This window comes from Haliotis cracherodii, unplaced genomic scaffold (assembly GCF_022045235.1).
Source record: "Haliotis cracherodii isolate W230 unplaced genomic scaffold, xgHalCrac1.p SCAF_8, whole genome shotgun sequence".
Classification (NCBI taxonomy): Eukaryota; Metazoa; Mollusca; class Gastropoda; order Lepetellida; family Haliotidae; genus Haliotis; species Haliotis cracherodii.
Window position 1 is genome coordinate 46,008,016 of NW_027266341.1, and position 21,198 is coordinate 46,029,213.

General features: G+C 39.9%; 1 long non-coding RNA gene across 2 annotated transcripts in view; it reads left to right on the forward strand.

Annotated features, from left to right (window-relative positions):
• Positions 1-15,947, forward strand: part of LOC139449866 (uncharacterized) — a 45,568-nt gene extending 29,621 nt beyond the window's left edge. The window contains exons 3-4 of one of the 2 annotated variants that reach the window (XR_011652195.1): positions 9,583-10,157; positions 14,782-15,947. This is a non-coding gene — a long non-coding RNA (uncharacterized lncRNA). Of the gene's footprint in view, positions 1-5,312; positions 8,341-9,582; positions 10,158-14,781 lie in introns of those variants that run through there. The other variant, XR_011652194.1, reaches the window with a different exon arrangement.
• The last annotated feature ends 5,251 nt before the right edge of the window (positions 15,948-21,198 follow it).

Below are 21,198 nucleotides of genomic sequence, written 5' to 3' on the forward strand. Positions count from 1 at the left end.
AAACAAAGGAACAGCCTGGGACAAGTGAAGACTGACGCTCAGACCAACTTGGGTAAGTAGCTCAGATTTCTTCTGTTTCATTTATCGTTATGGCTGGCCAGGAATTGGGAGAATTTTTGACAGGGATAGCAGGACAAATAACAGGACAGTTAGCTAATCTTTCAACAACTTTAGGAGCAGAGGGAATAGCGCAGGTCATAAAGACTTTTGATGGGGAACCTACAAAATTTAAAGAATGGCTAAAAAGTATAGAAAAATATGCGGTATTAACAAATGCAGATCAAGAAAGAATAAATCTGGTGGCCTATCAGTCAAGTTCAGGGGCAGTTAGCGATGTCATCCATAGGTATCTACAAGACCATGATCAAGCAACAAGGCAGATTGTAACCTTGGCAGTAGTCGTAGGTGCTCAAGGCATCGCTAATTTATTCCGTTCATTTGAAGGGGATCCAGCCATGTGTTAAGCGTTCGCAAAGACTGCTTAATGTTTGGTCTAGATAAAGTAAAACTAGTTGTGGAAGTGATCAAACGCGTACAGAGGTAAGCTTAAATTTATATCGGATTATTAGGAAAGTTATTGGCAGCATATAAGAAACTGAAAGTCGATTTTATTAAAGAGGCTAAACAAATTATAGGGATGAGGGAAACCTTAAAACGGGAGAACAAGGTTCTTATCAAGAACAGAATAGGGAAACTGTGAACACAATAGGAAATTCATTAATGCGAAGACATACACGTGGCCCAGGTCCGGTCAAAAGTATGCTAATATCGTTAGGGGTTGTAAAAACATAAAGGATCCAGTTATGAGGATCAGTTCTTGATCGTAGGTTGCGTCAAGGGTGTACTGACATGATAACGGTGATGATCAGTATTTGGTCGCGAGTAGTGACAAGAGTATTCTGATATGCTTCAAGAGATTGCCCAAACAGTCAGAACTTATGGGACGAACTATGGGGCACACAGGGGAACACATAACAGAGGTTTAAACACTGAACACTCCTTCTCATGATGACACTGATTGGAAGGAGGAGGAGGGAACAACATTCCGTATAAATTAAGCTGGTAGCCCGTGCAGTGGTAGCTGGTACAGTTAAGATAGGAAAGCAAGTCATCCGAAACTTACAGAAAGCATGACAAACAAGTAGAGTTCCATGGTTCGGTTGTGGAAAGTGAAGTTGCGGATAGCGACAGGTTCAGTTGTGGAAAGCGAAGTTGCGGATAGCGACAGGTTCAGCTGTGGAAAGTGAGGTTGCGGATAGCGACAGGTTCAGTTGTGGAAAGTGAAGTTGCGGATAGCGACAGGTTCAGTTGTGGAAAGTGAAGTTGCGGAAAGTGACAGGTTCAGTAATGGAAAGTGAAGTTGCGGATAGCATCAAGGAGACATGTCACACAGAAGTCCAACCAAATGCTATATTGCCTAGGGCAGAATACCTTACTGCAGGACGCTGGGTCTTGACAACCAATAAAAGGTTGGATCTTGTAGTGGCATGTGATGCGGATAACAAGTTTTCATATACCATAATGGTCTTACCTCCGTTATCAATAATTAAACTGAACGCATTATGTTCAGCATCTAATGATCATTTGACCTTACTCCCTTATTATCATAATGAAAGCCAGTACGAGTTGGAAGATAATTTTCTGAAGTTAGTTCATACCCCGAATGTTTCAAACATGTTGCTCTGGAAACCTTTCTTGAAAACTGCTGTAAAACTGAACTTGATTAGGTTACCTGATAAACTCAAGAGCATTGAGAATATCCCCATGAATCATCTTATAGATCAGCTTAATGATTTACAGGCAATGGTACCAGATGAGGAGATTTCAGATTGGAAATATTTCTTGGGAATAACCTTAACTGTAGTGGGAATTCTGGTGGGGATTTTCTTGTTTGTAAGATTTATTAGACCCTGGCTAGCCAAGCGAGGAATGAGTAAGAGGAATGTCTTGGCTACAACCGAGTTTGAGATGGCGCCAGTTGACACTGGGAGCGCAGGTCGCGCCTACAGAGGAAACCTACCCTCTGCGCCACTCTTGACACAAAGGGACTCCGATCCAGCAGAAGAAATTCGACCGACTCCCGCCATACGGAGCATCTACCCGACGCTGGATGCGGGTACCCGAGGGCATCGTGAGTTCGACTAACGCACGTTGACAGGAGTAAGGACAGCAGAGAACTGCATGAAGTGTTGTCGTCGCATATGATCAGAGCACCATACTACAGCACTTTACAAATTGACTGTGGAAAAGAAAAGAAATAGACACAACGCAGGACAGACGATCTAACATTGTGCAGGTGTTTTGCATTTCAGTTCTTGGTGTGCAAAGATGAACTGTATCCTGTTTTCAGCACATGTTATATTTTGTGAACTTATATATGTATGCATATTCACTATATTCTAATTGACAACGGTTTGTTGTGGTTTGTACATACATTTGAAGTAGTCGTATTAACTATATGCTAATGAAATGGACAACGGATTGTTGTGGATTGTACATATATTTTGAGGTGTTCATGTATCTATGGATGGTCATAATTATTTTAAGAAATTTTATGCTGAAAATTTCTCAATAAGAAAAGGGCGAATGTAACACTATCCAGTATGGCCAGAGGCTGTGTAGACAGGTGGGCTTATTGTGACCAACGAAGGAAAACAGTTACTGATCCATGATAATATTAAAGAAGACACCCTCTGTGCGTTTTGGGATTTAATGACCCCCCTAAAGATTTGAGGGTCACTAATGGCTCATTTGCGACTAGCAGTAATAACGATTGATTAGTCTGGAGGCTTGTTGTGACACTCTGAGAACTTGTTGGCCCATTATGCTGCGACATGTTCTCAGCTAATCAGCTGAGAAAACCCCTATATATACAGCATCGTCAGTACAGACGGCAGAGAGGCAGAGAAGGGCGCTGTACACTGACCAGGACCAGACCGACAGAGCAGTCCAGAAGAACGGCATAACAACACGAGCCAACGGCCAGCAGCTAACAGCCAAGTCAACGCTCAGAAGGCCAGCACACTGGGACAAGCTCTAGTCAAACTTGGTCACGCCCGAAACAGCCCATAGCCTCTCTCACAGTCTCTGCCACGCCCTTGTGAAGTGTTCATAGTACTAGCGTATGCAATTAGTCCATGTTATTATTAAAACCTGTTGAAACTGAAGACCGAGTTTGTCTGTTGTGCTACAAGAACAACATACAAAATGTACTAATGTCAGTTAAACATGAATTCATCATGACAGTGTCAACACATGTCCTCTGTAAACGTCATGGCAATTGTTAGTTCACAAGTCAGTATCGGGTAAGACCACCATGCCAGTAGCAGAGACGCAAGCCTGCCAGCGCCTCATTGACGACACAGTATTTGTGAGGAAGGCTTGTGGATGTCATCAGGACCAAGGCCTTTTGCAGCTGGATCAACGTCACCGGTTGGTTTGGAAGTCGACGTTCCATTTCCTCCCATTCATTTAAACCCATTGGATTGGCGACAGATTTGTAGGAACAGCAATCAATGGGAGTACCTATGTTCTGTTGTCCAATGAAGTCTACGACCACACGTACGATGTGAGGGTGTGCGTTGTCCTGAATTAAAGTGACGTGACGTCCATGGGTCTCAAGGAACGTTAGGACGCATAACATCGCCACGGTACCGCACACCTGCCAATATACCATCGATGACTACACGGAGGATTCTGTGATATGCAGTGATGCCTCCCCACACCATGACGTTCCCTCCACCGAATTCAGAACGTTGAACACACGCGTTAGCGTATCGTTCTTCCAGACGTCGATAAACACAAGATGAAACCTGGACATATCTGTGAAGAGGACTAACATCCAGTTCTGTAATCTGAACCTCAGATGTTGTTTTAACCTTGCCAGGCGTTCAGTTCGATAACGTGGCACCAATACTGGACGTACAACCGGACGTCGTAGTCGGATGTTGTGCTCTGGTAATCGATTTTGTCACAATCCTTGCCGTAATCGGACGTTAGCCGGGGATGCTGCGGGCTGTGAAGTTTCAGCCTGATTCCTATTTCGCAGGTGAACAAGACGGATATGGTTGCCGACTTGAAGTTACTCTTGGCCGTCCAGAACGTGGTCGGTTTCTGGTTTTGCCAGTCTGTTGATACCGGCCCTAGAGTGACTATGTGGTGTTACAGCGAACCCACAAACGGCTGACAACAACGTTTTGTTCAGTTCCAGTTTCAAGCATTCTAATTGCAAGCAACCGTTCATTTTTAGATAGGCGTGGTAGAAGAGGCTTGGCCGTCAGCAAAGCTGTTTTTCACAGTTAAAACACTTCAGCGGTTTACTGTGTTTGAATTTACTCTGTCCCACGTGTGCCCTGAATGTGTGACGAATATCTTATTCCTATCTCAGTCTATGCATGTAATCAAGGAACAATTTCAGGTTCATCACGTGTAATCATGACTATGTCACTGTACACGTGATTAACGTGCATGTTTCTGACAAATCCATGGCAATATATTTAAATGTGATTTTGTGTGGTGCACAGTATTTCTTTCCGCTAGTATATCTATGTGACCCTGCATCCGTAATACATTTACCAATGATACAGTAACTGCTTTTGAATAACATGTTTTCTCCAGGGTTATTCAATGTAGAGATGGAAAGATTTGTACTGATACATGCATCGCAGATGCAGATATGGCGATCGTGTAGTCCAGAGGCATTTTAACAGTAATCATTTTGAATGTGCCTGAAGTAGGCGAGATTCCGTTGATTGGATAAATGTATACGCCTGTCTCATAACTGAATAACGAAGCTTTGAGGCTATTCATAACGTTAATATTGTCTGACAATTCCCAACTTTTGAATTACTTCGTACGGGTATATCATCTTTACCATTTCGATCACTGATGGTATTGCATAAGGGGTATTGTTAAAATGCATAAATGATACATGACCGACCTGAAATTCAGTGTAAGAAAAATATGATCAAATATTTGCTCTTCCATTATCGTTCACGCAAGCAAACCATTGTTCTGGTGTTAATAAGCATGAGACAAGGTTTCTGTCAAGCCACTGATATGCTTGTATTTCTGTGGAATTGCTAAGCTACATGTAAATCACAGACCCAATTATAGATCCGTGGCTAAACGTTCATTACAAACTCCCTCAATCATAATATTAGATGTCATTATACTCTAGTCTGGTACAAGACTGCAGACTTCAGCGACAGAATGTATTACAGTATATGTACACATTGCCCGCCTAATAAACTCTTGCAAATGCCAAGCTGTATCGTTATGAAACATTTCTTGATGTGTTTTGTCTTTAACAGGTGTTGATACTGCTTGGATGTGTTACAGTCACCAGGCTGGATGAGGAAACCGCATCTATCACCTGTGCATCATCAGTGGGACGTAATGACATCGACAGCTCGAACACTTGCACAAGGCCACAGAGAAGAAACTTAAGAAGAGAGCTGTCAAGATTCAAGAAATATGCCAGGTTCAAGGACGCACTTATGTATAATATACCCCCCAAAATGGATGAATTTAGAAGAGAAATGGAGAGAGACTTTGGGAAACAACCATTTGCACAACCTTTAACAACAGACATATTTCAAAAAGAAATTTGCACGGGATATTGGCACGATGACTATAATGACGTATGTCGTAAAATGGATGTTTTGACCTACAGTAAGTTGCGATATCCGCGACGTATACACGAATACAAATGTTGTCCACCGCCGAAACATCAGAAAGGACATTGCAAGCCCGTGAAAATACCTGTACACGTCCTACAGATCGTCCGCCCTGCACACAAATATTGTCGGTGCGTTGTATGGGATTTCTATTTCAAAACTGTGGGCTGTTCCTACGAACCTGACAATTCAAGAAGTTTTCGAGATAAGACATAATCTTTCGCAACGGATGTTGAGACGTCTGGCCTAGTTAAGTTGCTGTTAGTGTGTAGCGCTACCCCTATGGTGTGGATGCAGTTGTAGAGACAACACATAACCAGCTAAGTTGAAGCAGGGCAGAACGTGTTTGACAAAATGTGCTTCTTGTTGTTTCTATGTGACGTTCACCAGGATATGTGTGAGCCTGACTCTGGTAATCTCTCACTCGCTAGTGACACAAACTACCGTCTGAGCCTCACATCTGAAACCGCAGATTGATCAATCACAATCGATATTGTTCAAAGTACAAAGTGGTATATTATCGGTTGACCATAACTCTTCCACACTGTCTTCCATGGATTCTCTGTCAGTGTTGTCAGGATTCCCAATCAAACTAAACAGAAGTGCATCAACTATATATTCCACTGATGCATGTACGCAAATGTACATCTATATCCTGCGTCTTGATGTGTCTGATTATCTGGAACAATGTAAAATTGACTGGAATCAAATTTAAACAGATAGTTGTCAGAACAGATGTATACTAAACAATGATGATAGGGCTGCTTTTGTAATGGCAATATATTTGAGACCAGTGGATACATAGTTTATTTGCGATGAAACTTCAATACCAAGGTGTTTAAATTTTACCTTGATGTTATTAGACTGGACACTTTGATGACACTTGATAAAGTGCCAGATCCTTCAAAAACAAGATTCAGTGTCGGGTGTAACTTACAATCATCTCCAAAATGACTTTGACGTGAAAAGCTCACGAATGTGTAATGTCTTAAAGTCAATGTGACCGGCCCTGACAGCAGGCTGTGAGACTTGACTTGGGCCTCGTCCAATACAGTGTAGACTGAACTCACGTCCGGGCAATACGCCCGTAACTCCGTGGCGTGTTCGATGAATGGTCGGGATTAGTCGTGCATACAAACAAAGTCGCCATCTAAAGACGCCGGCGTCAGGTTGTAAGGTGTTTTCTTACAGGCATTGTAAAGACCAAACAATCATGGTAGAAACGATTGATAGCACTGTTGGAATGACATGTACCTTATCAGAGAAAAAGGCAAGGACCGGTGTCACTGATCGGGCCCGTCAGTGTATACACCTCCATGTATTGGCTAGGTACCACATACAAGAGACCTGCGTGCATCTCCACAACAGAGTCCGACAATTCCACACGATACGCACAAATTTCGTGAACAAATATTAGTGGCCCACGTTTGTGTTACTTCTATACAACTATGTATATTGACCATTTCTTCGGGCACATCTACCATGACACCCTTAAGCCATTTTCTAAACTCTTGGCAAAGTGTCCGATGGCCTGGGTATATATAACATAATCAACGGTTCTAACCAATGCTGAGTTGGGTTTGTCGAATCAAATTTAATATGCAGCTACTAAATGAAGTATATTTCTTATTTTGATCATCCTTGGGTGACATTGAACTGGGCATACATCTGAGTGTTATCCACGACGTTCTTAATTAACTTCACGTTTGCGTGATGTTGTCATCTGTAGTTATCCACAAAGCTTTAGTGGTGATGTACAAGTGCATTTGTATTTCTACTAGGTTACCTAACTCTTTCTGAAATATAGTGATGATAATTAGTTATGATAATTAGCTACTACAGTTGGTATTTGTTTCTTTAATCCAAAGCGATTCATTCATGTGGTCATTCATCAAAGATCATCTACAGACAAACATGAACCAAGCCTATTCAAACCAGACATAAATATACATATATACATATGATTATATATGTGTCTATATATATATATATATATATATATATATATCTACTTACATATGCACGCCTACATCAGTAGGTTCTCTCATCAGTGTGTAGCTGCTCACGTGTACTGTCAGCTGGGTAATCACGCTCATGTGGCGCCCAACACATAAGTACATTCAAGCATCACGTCATCAGAATATTTACCCACCAAACCCAAACCAAAAATGTACACATTCACTTTCCTGATGCCAGGCGTTGGTGAGTGTGGTTTTACTTCTTCAAATATTCCAGCTATATTACAAACAGGGTCACCAGTAAGTATTTTGCGAACTGAATCCGGGTATTCGGCCGGACGAATCACTGGCTACCATCCTGCCCCTGCAGGTCTATTCAGCAAGTTGTATGTAGACACCACACATAGCTCAATGACATCCCATTGTATACATCGCTGCAAAGCTGTATAAAGTATACATTCATGTTTTCAAGCATAGAACATTCAGGTGTTGCAATAGAACTTACGTTTTTGTAAGGGATTAGTTCATATAACATGTTTTCATTTTTACTGTACAATACATGTATTTCGCTTGATTACATTCCGTTAATTTCATTGTATGACGTTTCAATTGTAGATGTAGTTTCTTAATTACTGGTCAATGTTTTCAATCTTACCTACCTACAAGTGCATGACGTCAGGCAGGAGGCGAAATAATTTTCCAAATAGCTGTCTCATTTCTTGCATTTTTTATCAATAAAATATGTTTAAGCTATAACGCCCGTTATGTATACATTTAAGGAGCTGGCGAGGACATCCATTGATGTTTTGGCCCTCACTGTGTATACGAAGAGTCATACTCCATTGAACTCACACAAAGTGAATGTCATTTCTTATAATTGTCGATGTCACTATTGTATATCTCGAAGATTGTATTATACAATTTCATCAAGTGCGCGTGACTTTATGTTTACACTGAGAGTCAAACAACAATCAGCTGTATTGTGGAATAAAATAGTTCCTCATTTTGACAGGTGATTAGAGCGTATATATGCTGTTCAAGAACACCTTTTGTAGTTAGAACAAATAGATTTGAATATCATCATTAGTCGATAAAGGTCTGTTAACAACCTCAGTAAGTCAGTCACAAAGACAGTTCGTCGAAATACATTTCGTGTAATCTTCACATTAAAAAATCACATTGATATAACCAACCAGATGCAACAATTTATATTGGACCTCAAACAATAATTAATGGATGGGTTTGGAGTAGCAGAACTACACATGCACCTCTAATTACTTGGCGTAAGCGTTTGCTGCCAATAACAGCCAGTAGTCATTGTGATAAGTGTCTCACATATGTGTCGGATGACGGGTACAATTATCACAATTCCAAAATGCCCCTTCTCATAGTAGACTGACGCCGCTGCTCTTTATGCCAGGGCACACTACGCATTATGATACATATTCTTATTTCTGTTGGTATGCAGTTGTTCGCTAAAACGTGTGCGCATCCTGCCCAAACGGTATCACACGTCACAAACACATGCATAGCCTAGTCAAATGTTCACCTGAAAAAAAACACGCGAACAATGGTTCAAATCAAATAGTAAATTGCATCGGACATCATACTTAACAATAACTAATCTTGATTCGAACCTTTTCTATCCCGTAAATGACTTCTATTTTTGATAAAATACGATAACAATGCTATTAACCATGCTGAGTAAGTTGTAGTAACAAACTATATTATATTTTATTATAAGACATATAGTCATTTCGTAGTGATGTACCTCAGAACAAAATGTATGAAGTGGGTTTTTTTAAATCATGAATTCATATGGGTATTAATGTTGAAAGTTTATCCATGTGGTAAGACTGGAATACCCTTCAAAGTGAAGTGACCAAAGAGTGAAATTCACATTATCAGACTCGCTTATGATCACTCACTCATGTTTCATGTTTCAGATCCGAATGCTGGTCACCCTGTTTGTCAGTTTGGTTTGGCTTAACAGTTTCACAGATGGAAGGAGCTACGTATACGTCGTGAATAAACGCCATTGCAAGAGGCCAAATAAAAGACATTTGCATAAAACACTGTATAACTTTACGAAACGTTTACCGTATCTACTTCAATATGTGATACCCGAGGTGAGGACAAGATCAAAGTGGTATAAACAGAAAGATCGTTTTCCTGAAACGATTCCGTTTAAGTATGCTTTGACAGAGAACATCGGCAAGGACACAGAGCTTTGTAATAGATCCATTCTGCTGGAAGTTAATCATCTCCGATATCCTTCAAAGCAGACTTTTATTCAGTGCCGCAAAAGCACAAAAGAGCTTATGGGTTCATGTAAACCCGTGAAAATACCTGTTCCTGTTCTTAGGATTATGAACCCCTGGGATGTCGGTAAAAAATGTTTCTATGTTCCGTATATTGAGATGAGGACAGTCGGCTGTTCGTGGCAACCACCTGATCCTGTGCCTGTGAATAATTACACCTACACGGGGATAAGATGACGCCATCATTTGCATCACGCAATGTGAGGTTTACATTCAGTGATTCTTCCAGATTTTATATTGAAAGCGCTGCCATGAGATTTGTTGCTTTACACTTTCGTTTATTTAGGACATGCAGCAAGGACTAAAACTATAACTTCAAAACGGACAATAGGTACGAGAGCAACTTAACACTAAGAAGGGATTAAAGCATTCTACTTTTAAAATGAAGGGTTCACAAAGTTGAACAGGTACGCGAAACACTTAGAACATCCATAAATCACATTCACAATTATGAGACAGGAGTCTGACAACTTGATACTTGACTTGCGCCTGTGCCCAAAGTCTGGTAAACGATGACAATGGTGCTTTAACATGAAGGTAATGATGTAAGGCACCCAAACCAACATCATGTGGGTTAAAAGTTAAAGGTTAAAGTTGGTCGCCATCTTTGCTTTATGTCTGTAGCTGTCTAACAGTGAGTGGAGGAATATTGTGAACGCACACATATGTTAGAAATAATTAACTCACCTTTACACCTCATGAGACAACTCAAAACTATCTCTCCATGGTTATTTACTTTTCTTAGAGACAGATTTTTTTTACAGTTTGTTCTTTTACGCAAAACAGATCATTTCAAAACATCCAAGAATTTAATAGAATGAAACAATACAGAACAATAATATGTCTTGTGTGTCTTATGAATGTAACGAGTATGTACGGTGACATGTGTCTTATTTTTCGTAGCTTCATTAACACCTCGATATTAGTCGAGGAGCGGCTAAGTCTATAAGATAGGGCCGAATTGTGCACTTTGAGTTAAAAGCATGACATTTGATACAGTAAAAGCTTTAACCATCGTCATTACTTAGCTACAGGGCCAAGCTAAGTGGCCACCATTAGCAATATTCCCGCCATCTCAGGCCTGACATTCTGTCTGCTCCTGTGTAGTTTCGTGGATTTAAGGGATAGGTAGGAATTGGGTCTTGTGTAGATGTACGCACGTACTAGTACATACACGCAATCGCTGACCGTGTAATCCATAACAGACAGAGCAGAGGCCCTACTGACTTCCCTGTAGTCATGTATGCAGTCTATCGTGTTATACTTCTTTATCATGTGGCTGAAGTGTAAATCTGAATATGAAAACAGTCAATTATACATACATCAAATACTTGACTTAAACAGAAACAATTAACAATAAAAGAGACAGAACCATGTCCATAATCATAAGATATATCTACTTAAACTAGTGAGTAGGGGGTAGTTGGTGCCTCAACTTTATGTCTAAATGTCCTCTTCACACATTTGACATGACGTGTTATCTATGGGGAAATCCTGCATTTCACATATTGTTTTCTCACCAAAGTTCAGATTTGCTTTAAAAACAATTTAATTAATATGGCATGAATTAAGATATTATATATCAAGGAGGATATTTATTGTTCGTTTGTGTTCTTTCTGTTCAGGCGTTTATCGAGATGTCCTTTCGTAACTGTGCGGGGGGCACAGGGGGCCGAGTCGTCTTGGGTGCCGCGATTTGCTGTGCAGGCTTGCGTCCCTTGGGCACGCCAGAAACCTATGATTGTGGGTTCGAATCCCGGTTCGCCCCGATTATGTTTCTAGGTTTGTCAGCACCACACCCGTGCTCGTGGGTTTCACCGGTGTTAGGCGTCTGAGACCTGCATCACTTCTGGCTTTCCTCCCACATTAAGTTGACACGCCGTGATATAACTGGAATACTGTTAAAAGCAGCGATAAACCCAACTCACTCACTCACTCGTAACTGTGCCGCCCCTGTCCTCTGCGGAATCCCGCTGGTCGTAATGATTCGGGCGTTCTGGTGATTGTGTGATACGACGTAGATGGCTGCAATTAATATCTATCACTGGGTTGTCGGGTCCAGACTCAATTATCTATAGGCCGCCAATATATACCTGGAAAAAGTTCCCAGTGCGGCGTTAACAAAAACAAATATATTTAGAACACAACGTCCACTTACAAACGATAACATATACACGTGCAACCAGAAGCGCAGACATTACTGCATACAAACATGTTCAACGTTACAATTCGCACTCACTAACATATTCTGCTGTTTGCTAGTTAAACAATACTTTTTTACACATAAGGCATCGAAAGAAACACTCGCGTTAAACATAATAATATTTATCTATTTCTTGTCTATTTAGATCCTCTTAACTGTAAGTGTTTGTCGCGTATTTCTATTATGGAATAAATAGCTATGAAACAGATCCCAAGAAGAGAAAACTGTGTGTGTTGCAACTTGTGTTCATGGACGTGTAACATAGATCATGTGTGAATGGTTGCCCCGGCTGTGGAATGTACACACACGTAGTTAGGTTGTGATCATTCTAAACTATACTCTGTATATCTATACTCCCGAAGTACAAGAACTCCCCTCACGGTAGTTCGGATCGTCGTGATTACTCGTTAAAACGTAACAAACCATATCAGTTGGAACTCGCTCTCTTGGTATTACTGCGACGTAATTTCTGGTCGTTTATAAATTCACTGCTAAGAACCTTTGCTATTACATGGCTGTCATGTATTAATATTCACATTGCAAGAACCTTCCACACTAAGGATGCACATACATGTATGAACAACGGATAATAGCCGGGTTTTCCCAGTCCCTTTATTTCCATGAACACGTGGGTGTATTTTTATAATCGTGCATAAAAAGACTTACGCGGATGCAGTACTTGTAGATCGCGACACAGAACAGTCACCGTGCCTTCACGTTACAGGATAGGAAGCTCATTTGTCTGAATGAACACCTTCAAACATGTAGGTATACATTAATTTTGTTTAAAATGTCATTGCGAATAACTCTATAAGGGAAGTTTAGTGTCGTGTGTGCGTTCCCGTGTATTTGTTGTATTATGGACTCATTATCGTTTGTCGGGAAACACTTCTTGCTGGTGTCCGAATGAACGGATACGTGTAGTAATATTTTCAATCACGTTATGTATAAACAGACCCGTGCAGATTTGAGTTAGAATAGGTCTTCAGCGAGAAGCGACGAACGATATCGGGTGGTTAGACTCGCTGACTTTGTTGATGCATTTCACCGTATCCAAACTGCGTGGATCGATGCTCATGGTCATGATGTCAATCACTGGATTCTCTGGTCAAGACTCTATTATTTACAGACTGCCGTGATATAGATAATATTGCTGAGTGCGGCGTTTAACAACAAACACAGGATACATGTTTGGTAATACCAGTAGGATAAACGAGGTGTGAGGCTGGTGACAACAGATGTTGTGACTGATGTGTGTGATGTTGTGGTTGTTTTGTGTGTGATGTGTGTGATGTTGTGTCTGATGTGTGTGATGTTGTGTCTCATGTGTATGATGTTGTGGTTGTTTTGTGTGTGATGTGTGTGATGTTGTGTCTGATGTGTGTGATGTTGTGTCTGATGTGTGTGATGTTGTGGCTAATGTGTGTGATGTATGTGATGTTGTGACTGATGTGTGTGATGTTGTGGCTGATGTGTGAGATGTTGTGAATGATGTGTGTGATGTTGTGACTGATATGTGTGATGTTGTGATTGATGTCAGTGATGTTGTGGCTGATGTGTGTGATGTTGTGGTTGATGTGTGTGATGTTGTGGCTGATGTATGTGATGTTGTGACTGATGTGTGTGATGTTGTGACTGATGTGTGTGATGTTGTGGCTGATGTGTGTGATGTTGTGACTGATGTATGTGATGTTGTGGCTGATGTGTGTGATGTTGTGACTGATGTGTGTGATGTTGTGGCTGATGTGTGTGATGTTGTGACTGATGTATGTGATGTTGTGGCTGATGTGTGTGATGTTGTGACTGATATGTGTGATTTTGTGATTGATGTCAGTTATGTTGTGATTGATGTGTGTGATGTTGTGGCTGATGTATGTGATGTTGTGGTTGATGTATGTGATGTTGTGGCTGATGTATGTGATGTTGTGGCTGATGTGTGTGATGTTGTGGCTGATGTATGTGATGTTGTGGCTGATGTGTGAGATGTTGTGGCTGATGTGTGTGATGTTGTGATTGATGTGTGTGATGTTGTGGCTGATGTATGTGATGTTGTGGCTGATGTGTGAGATGTTGTGGCTGAAGTGTGTGATGTTGTGGCTGAAGTGTGTGATGTTTTGGCTGATGTGTGTAATGTGGCTGATGTGTGTGATGTTTTGGTTGATGTGTGTGATGTGTGTGATGTTGTGGCTGATGTGTGTGATGTTTTGGTTGATGTGTGTGATGTTGTGACTGATACGTGTGATGTTTTGGTTGATGTGTGTGATGTGTGTGATGTTGTGGCTGATGTGTGTGATGTTGTGGCTGATGTGTGTTATGTTGTGGTTGAAGTGTGTGATGTTGTGAATGATGTATGTGATGTTGTGGCTGATGTGTGTGATGTTGTGGGTGATGATACGCGTTTGTTGAAAGTAGATATTTGGGTCGGGGGTGTTGTAATCATGTCCGATAAAGCAACATGTTCTTTGATTCTAGTGGTTATTGGGCGCAATGCCTTTCCAGTGTGTGTCAACATATGTGATTGTCTGTGAAGAGGGCACGCTATATCATTAATCACATTAAGATGACATGGAGGGTTCAATAATGCAAGTGACCTAGTTAAACGTCTTTATATATGTTTTCAGATGACCCTTGTTTCTGCAATCCTGGTCGGAATGGTGGTCACGTTCTGTGCCCCCACAGGAAGACGTATGCTTAAGAATGAGTGTTTGTGCATCCCGCGCAGAGACATATACCTGTACAAATTAATTGCAAACTATAAGAAGAAACAACCATCAATTCTTGTTTTCACAATACCTAAAGTGAAGAAACGGTTCGAACCATTTTGGAAGGAGGCATTGAAGAATGTACCTACGACAAATCCCTGGATTGATAACTTACTTGGGACCAGAAAAAACAAGATCCCGAAAGACGAGAGATACCCGTGCACTACATCCTTAATGATGGGCGTTGACAATTTGAGATTTCCAGGAATACGAGACTTTGTTCAGTGTCGTAAAACCAGGTTGGGAAGTGCCGGGACGTGTGTGGATGTGAGTGAACCAGTTGTTGCTCTGAGAATTACCAACCCAAGACAGAAGACACGTAAGTGTCGATATGTGCCCACCATAGAATGGAGGGTTGTTGGGTGCTCTTGGCTACCAGATGGACTCAGAAAAGTGAATGTAAATGAACGCCCCCATCATTAATGAACAAATCAACGTCTGCATTTAGATCTGCATGAATACGGAAGGTGATAAATGCGAGATTCAGGATGTGAAGTGTATCAAGTGTCTGTCTGAATTTGATACGATTGTTTTGTGTCAATTATGTGCATTTATTCCATGAAATGGTGTGACATATTACCATCGACGTTTCTTTATTGCCCATTTATTACACAACTCTTGTGATGCAGATATAGTTTACCTACCCCTTTGATCAACCTAAATCATTCTCAAGTGAATGTAAATGCCCATGAACAGAACAACGTCACTACTAGACCTGTTTCACACTTGGGTGGAATAACAACGCAGTGACCTCTAAAACATTTCATAAGCTTTAAGGACGATTTACTTCTAGTTATTCTCTGATGTACATCACCATCATGTGTTATATACACCATGGTGACGCAGACTATGGTTGACATTATGGTGGGCGTATTCACAATCAATGTCTCCTTCCTAACATTCCATTCCACCTCCATTCATTACGTGTACCTGGGAAATATATAGCATTTCCAACTCGACCTGTGACGTGGTGCTATAAACAGCTGTGAATTCCCAGTGTGTAAATACATCCAAAGGTCTCCTAATAAAAGAACAAACATCAGACAATGATCCTAAGTTGCTTTAATTGAGATCAGATTATTCATGAACGGTGAGCAGCAGATAAGGAAGATAATTATGTCAATAGTTTACACTGCAAACACGAAAACGTCGTTTTTTTCCGTATATGGTCATTGGACGGGAAAATGACGTTATTTGGACGTTTTCAAACCATCGTTTTTCCGTCCAAATAACGTCGTTATTTGACATCGGAATTTACTGGGAGAGAACGATGCCGTTAAGCTCCTCCCTTTCTTGATTGACATTGTCAATCAAGCAACAGCGTCTACCGGTATTTCTACTTCTCAGATTTCATTGGTCAGTCCTCGTGTGTTAGATTACAGGCCCGCGTTTGACGCTGCACTCGAAGCGCTTAGCGGAAGTACTGAAATCAATCGTTCTGCGCATGCGGATTACTTTACGCCTTGACCAAATTTTCCGTTCTGTGCATGCGCGATTTCGCGTATTGTTTCCTAGATTTAATGTCACCACTATTTGACAATGATTCATAAACAGAGTCACGTGAAGGTTCGGAATCGTAACGAATAACGCCATTTAAATTGAAGAGGATCCCCAGTGATATGGGAGATTCCAAGATGAAACTATTCAATGGCTATCTAGGCTGCCACCCAAACCGATCTTAACGGGACCCGATAGCTTATTGTATGTTATATAGTCATATGGAAGTGGACAAGAACTATACATTGTATTCCGGCCGATTGTTCTTGCATTTACTTATAAGTCAGGAAAATGGACTTAAAAGGGGAGTTGTTGAATGTAATTATTTTAATTATTAAATGTTGCCTATACACTAATCTGGACGAACTTCTCATTGTTCTGTTTATGTCATCCTATATACTATTAGTATGTTACCGTTCTAAAGTCAACCTCTCACATAACATTATATTGTTCATAGTATCAAAGTTTAATCAACAATATCAAGAGCAGCGATTTAAACCACTGAAACACCCAAACACAAGGCTGTTATCAAGCGCTAGTGCAGACGTGATGCATCGTAAAAACTGTATCGTGATGTCTTCAGAAACACAATTATACTACGAGATAGTACGGCTAACGCTGACTCACCGGTGGAACGAAGACAATATCGCTAATACAGATATAACGTATTTGAATGTTAATACTAAAGACAAACAATCATTATTTTTGCAGTGACGATATAACACTTATACACGTTTATTGGTAACTTTCATCATGCGTGCATGCGTTGTGATACGAGGGTTGCCGAACATGTTGTCAGATGATTGTGTGAGTAAGTTAAGTGGTTGAGGATGCGGCAGGTATGAGTATTGAGTATGAGTATTGTACAATTCTTCTTCTACCTCTCACACACACACACACACACACACACACACACACACACACACACACACACACACACACACACACACACACACACACACACACACACACACACACACACACACACACAGGCACACACACACGCACACACACACGCACACACACGCATTCATTGTTTTATTAAATGTTTCTTCGAGAGTCAGTAAGAAACTAAAAATAACTGCCTTTGTTCTGTAAACCTCACCAAGTTTCAGCTTTCGCCTCTTTCTTTGTGGACTGAGGTTTCACATTTGTAAAATGATCTCTCTTATCTGTCTGTACCATCAACTTAACTGCCCTCACCCCCTGCAGTTTTCCCGTCCCATATTGCCAAGCAGGTGACCCACAAGGAGGAATACCGCCCTCCCTCAATCCAGTGATACTGTGCCTAGCACAATATGTTGGGGATACGTAGCCTTGCTGTGGGCAAACATTTTGTAACAATTTGGCAAACTTTGATATGTAAACAGAAAATATAATCAGTTTTATTTCAACAAAAACGGAAAAAAATCGGATCCTACTTATTTTGTGGATACCATAACAATAAATCAAGCCAATAGATCTTTTGAGCTGGCATGAATATACAAAAAATAATTAGCAAGTCGATAGTCATAATTCCCTCTGTTGGTCCCACGTGAAAAGTTCTTCATGAATAGAATAGATGGCTGATAGACGTTCGACCGAATAATATCATTTGCTAACTTCAACTGTTTATCTAATTTCCATGAATGTATGTCACATAGTTCATATGTTCATGGGCTTCTTCACTGAATGTATAGTGTGGAGGACTACTTCACTTGAGGATAAGTAACATAAATAATGATGATAATTATGATAGTATTGCCATTATTTTTCCTTCAGATTATTAAAAAAAAAGTTATTATGTTTTCATAGAGAGAAAGAGGTATGTCGATTATTTTTAGCATCGGAACTGTTAACATAATTCTTAAAGATATTATGTTTTGTTTGTTTGTTGTTTAATGCTGCACTCAGCAACGTAAGGATATTAAAACATTACATTTAGGTTCTGTTGTATTTTTATATTTGTATCATTTTGCAAATGTGACAGAGACCTGATAAGGGATATAATAATGGATAATCGCTATTCTTAAAGTAAGAATATGTTAGATTTATCAACCAGAAATATTGCACACAAGAGGATAATCATATTTCATGACACTATTCAACGTCGAAGTCAACGATATTTGTGCATGTTATTACTACATGACACGGATACGTCATGATAAAGCAATTAGAAATTGGCATTTGATGATATAAGATACCTACGCGATAAATCGCAAAGAACAAAGAAGGAAGCGATATTTATTTCACGATTTATAAAACATTGTTCTATCATGACGTCATTTATTGAGATTCGAACATGCACTCGCAACTTGAAAACGTCGTAAATTTGACCTTATTTTTGAGAGGTATGTGTCTAGTGAGTTGTTCCCAATAAATGTTGCTGGAGAATCCGAAAGTGAGAGTGATATGACAATCGGTATTGGGAGAAAAGGTACAGATGATTGACGAGAAAATTGTGAGAATATGCGGGACCAAACTCAAATCCTAAAATGGATTTATCTAGCATGGCCGCTGTCGGATTCTATTCAAGGAATCATCATTATTTAAGTACGGGTAAATATTGTAAAGCGTGTATTTTTTCCTAATATAACACCTTCAAAGAGGCTGTACGTAATGTTGATATCTCATATAGAAATAAACGAGTCTCGGTCGTTGTTTATCGTACAATAAACAACTCCCACTCGTCGTTTGTTTCTTAATTACATGCCCATATACACTAACATTATATCTTTTCATGTTTATCGGTCAACAAAAGCGACATAAGCATTTCCATTATCATGAGAAACCCTTGCCAAAAGTAGCGCCAACTGCACAATTTCGACAACATCAGGAGCATGTTTCATGATTCATCATAATAAATGATGACATTGGATGCTCGCAAAAACGCGAGCTCATTCCGATCCACTAGTGGCACCCGACACAAACACATTCAAAGGCAAGCCAATTGTTCACCCGAAAAACCAGAGAATTGCATCTGACATCATTTTTGTCATTGATACGTCAAACCTGGAAATGCCGTCTACACGTCCAACACAAACCTCAAGCCAGGACCCAAATCTTTCAAACCCGGCCAAAGTTCTGTTAATTACATACATTTCCCCCTAACCTTAAATAATCTATACTAGTTCTGAAGTAAATCGTATTTACCCGTATGAATCGTCTTATGTTATTTATTGCCGATAAACAGAATATGCACACTTTCTGAAAGTACTGCGTGATAAGTCACGCACCAAACCTATACTCTCGATATACATGCTGCTCTTACTTAAAAAAGAATATTGTGTTAACAAGATACGTATATTAAAATACCATGCTTTCCTGATGTGCTCTCATTCTAATTTGAAATAATGGCATAAATAGTTACCACTCATCTTTCAATATTTTTCAAGGTTGGGTTAATCACGAACATATTTGAATATGTACAACATCTATACTTACTTATCTTTACACTTAAAGGCATCAGGTTTGTCTGTCATAAGACCCCGAAACAAATACGTCCAACACAGCCCTACTATTGTTTAAACAACTGTTTTTTTCTGTAAAATATGTTCATTTCAGAAATTAGATGTTATTCTAGCATTAGGTCTGTGGTACGTTTACTGCATCAGCATTACATTAAAACGATATTACATTATATAAATCCATACAGAGGAAATGCTCAACATTTATCTTTTAAGGAAGAGTGCAGGACGACTTGCTTTATACATATAAATGTGGACATATATGTATGGACATTTGGATGATACAGATATACCTCCTTAAAGATAGTGTTCGTAGATGACTGTAGAAAATGGAATAATTATGTGAGTAATCGGGTTAATACCACGTTCAGCAATATTTAGCCATATTGCGATATTGGTTTCCAACATACAAGACGGACCAGGAAATTATGCCTTGAATTTGGACCTGGCTTTCTGGTGTGATGTAACACCCCAGAATCTCCGGTAGAAAAAGGGCTCAAAGCACGAATTAAGATCACGAGATGATACTGATGTACGCATCTGGACATATATTTGCGTAGTATTACTACCTTAATTCATCAGTATATATGTATTTTGCATAAAAGGATATTATAGGATCGACGCTGACATGCGCATATAACCTATTCACCAGTGCTGTAATATTTCATTTCTTCTGACACATATCGACACGAGAAACTATATTTAAATTTAAAAGGAGCCCAAGTGGGATGGAAATTTCAGTCTGAACCTGTTGAACAAGGCTTGTTTCATTTTGGGCTATAGCATTGCCGCAAGGCCTGGGCGGAAGGGAACACCTGTTTGCACCCATCAGATACCAATCTCAACTTCTCTCTCCAAACGAAAACAAAATACGAAAAATGTCGGAAGTGTATCCTTCTAATTTTCTATTTAGGTACATGTTTTAACTTTAAAGTAATTATATGTATCTCATGTATTATTGGTATCTGTGATGCTGGTACCGTTTTGTTGCCATTGTGTAGCTTTTGTGCAGTTATTATGAATATCAAATACATGTCTTGAAATATGGACTTGAGAAAGAACTCAACATTGAATCATTTGCATCTAAATTAATGCATATACCATTTAGTTGGCGTGTATGGACATATTATCCATCTACTTATACACACTTATTATGGACATATACAGAATTTCATTGTACCTTATTATTTAAAAAAATACCCGTGAAGATCCGGGATAGAATAGGCATTCAACAACCCATGCTTGTACGAAGGCGACTTGGCTCGCTGACTTGGTTGATGCATGTCATCGTATCCCAAATGCGTAGATCGGTGCTCTTGATGATAATAACTAA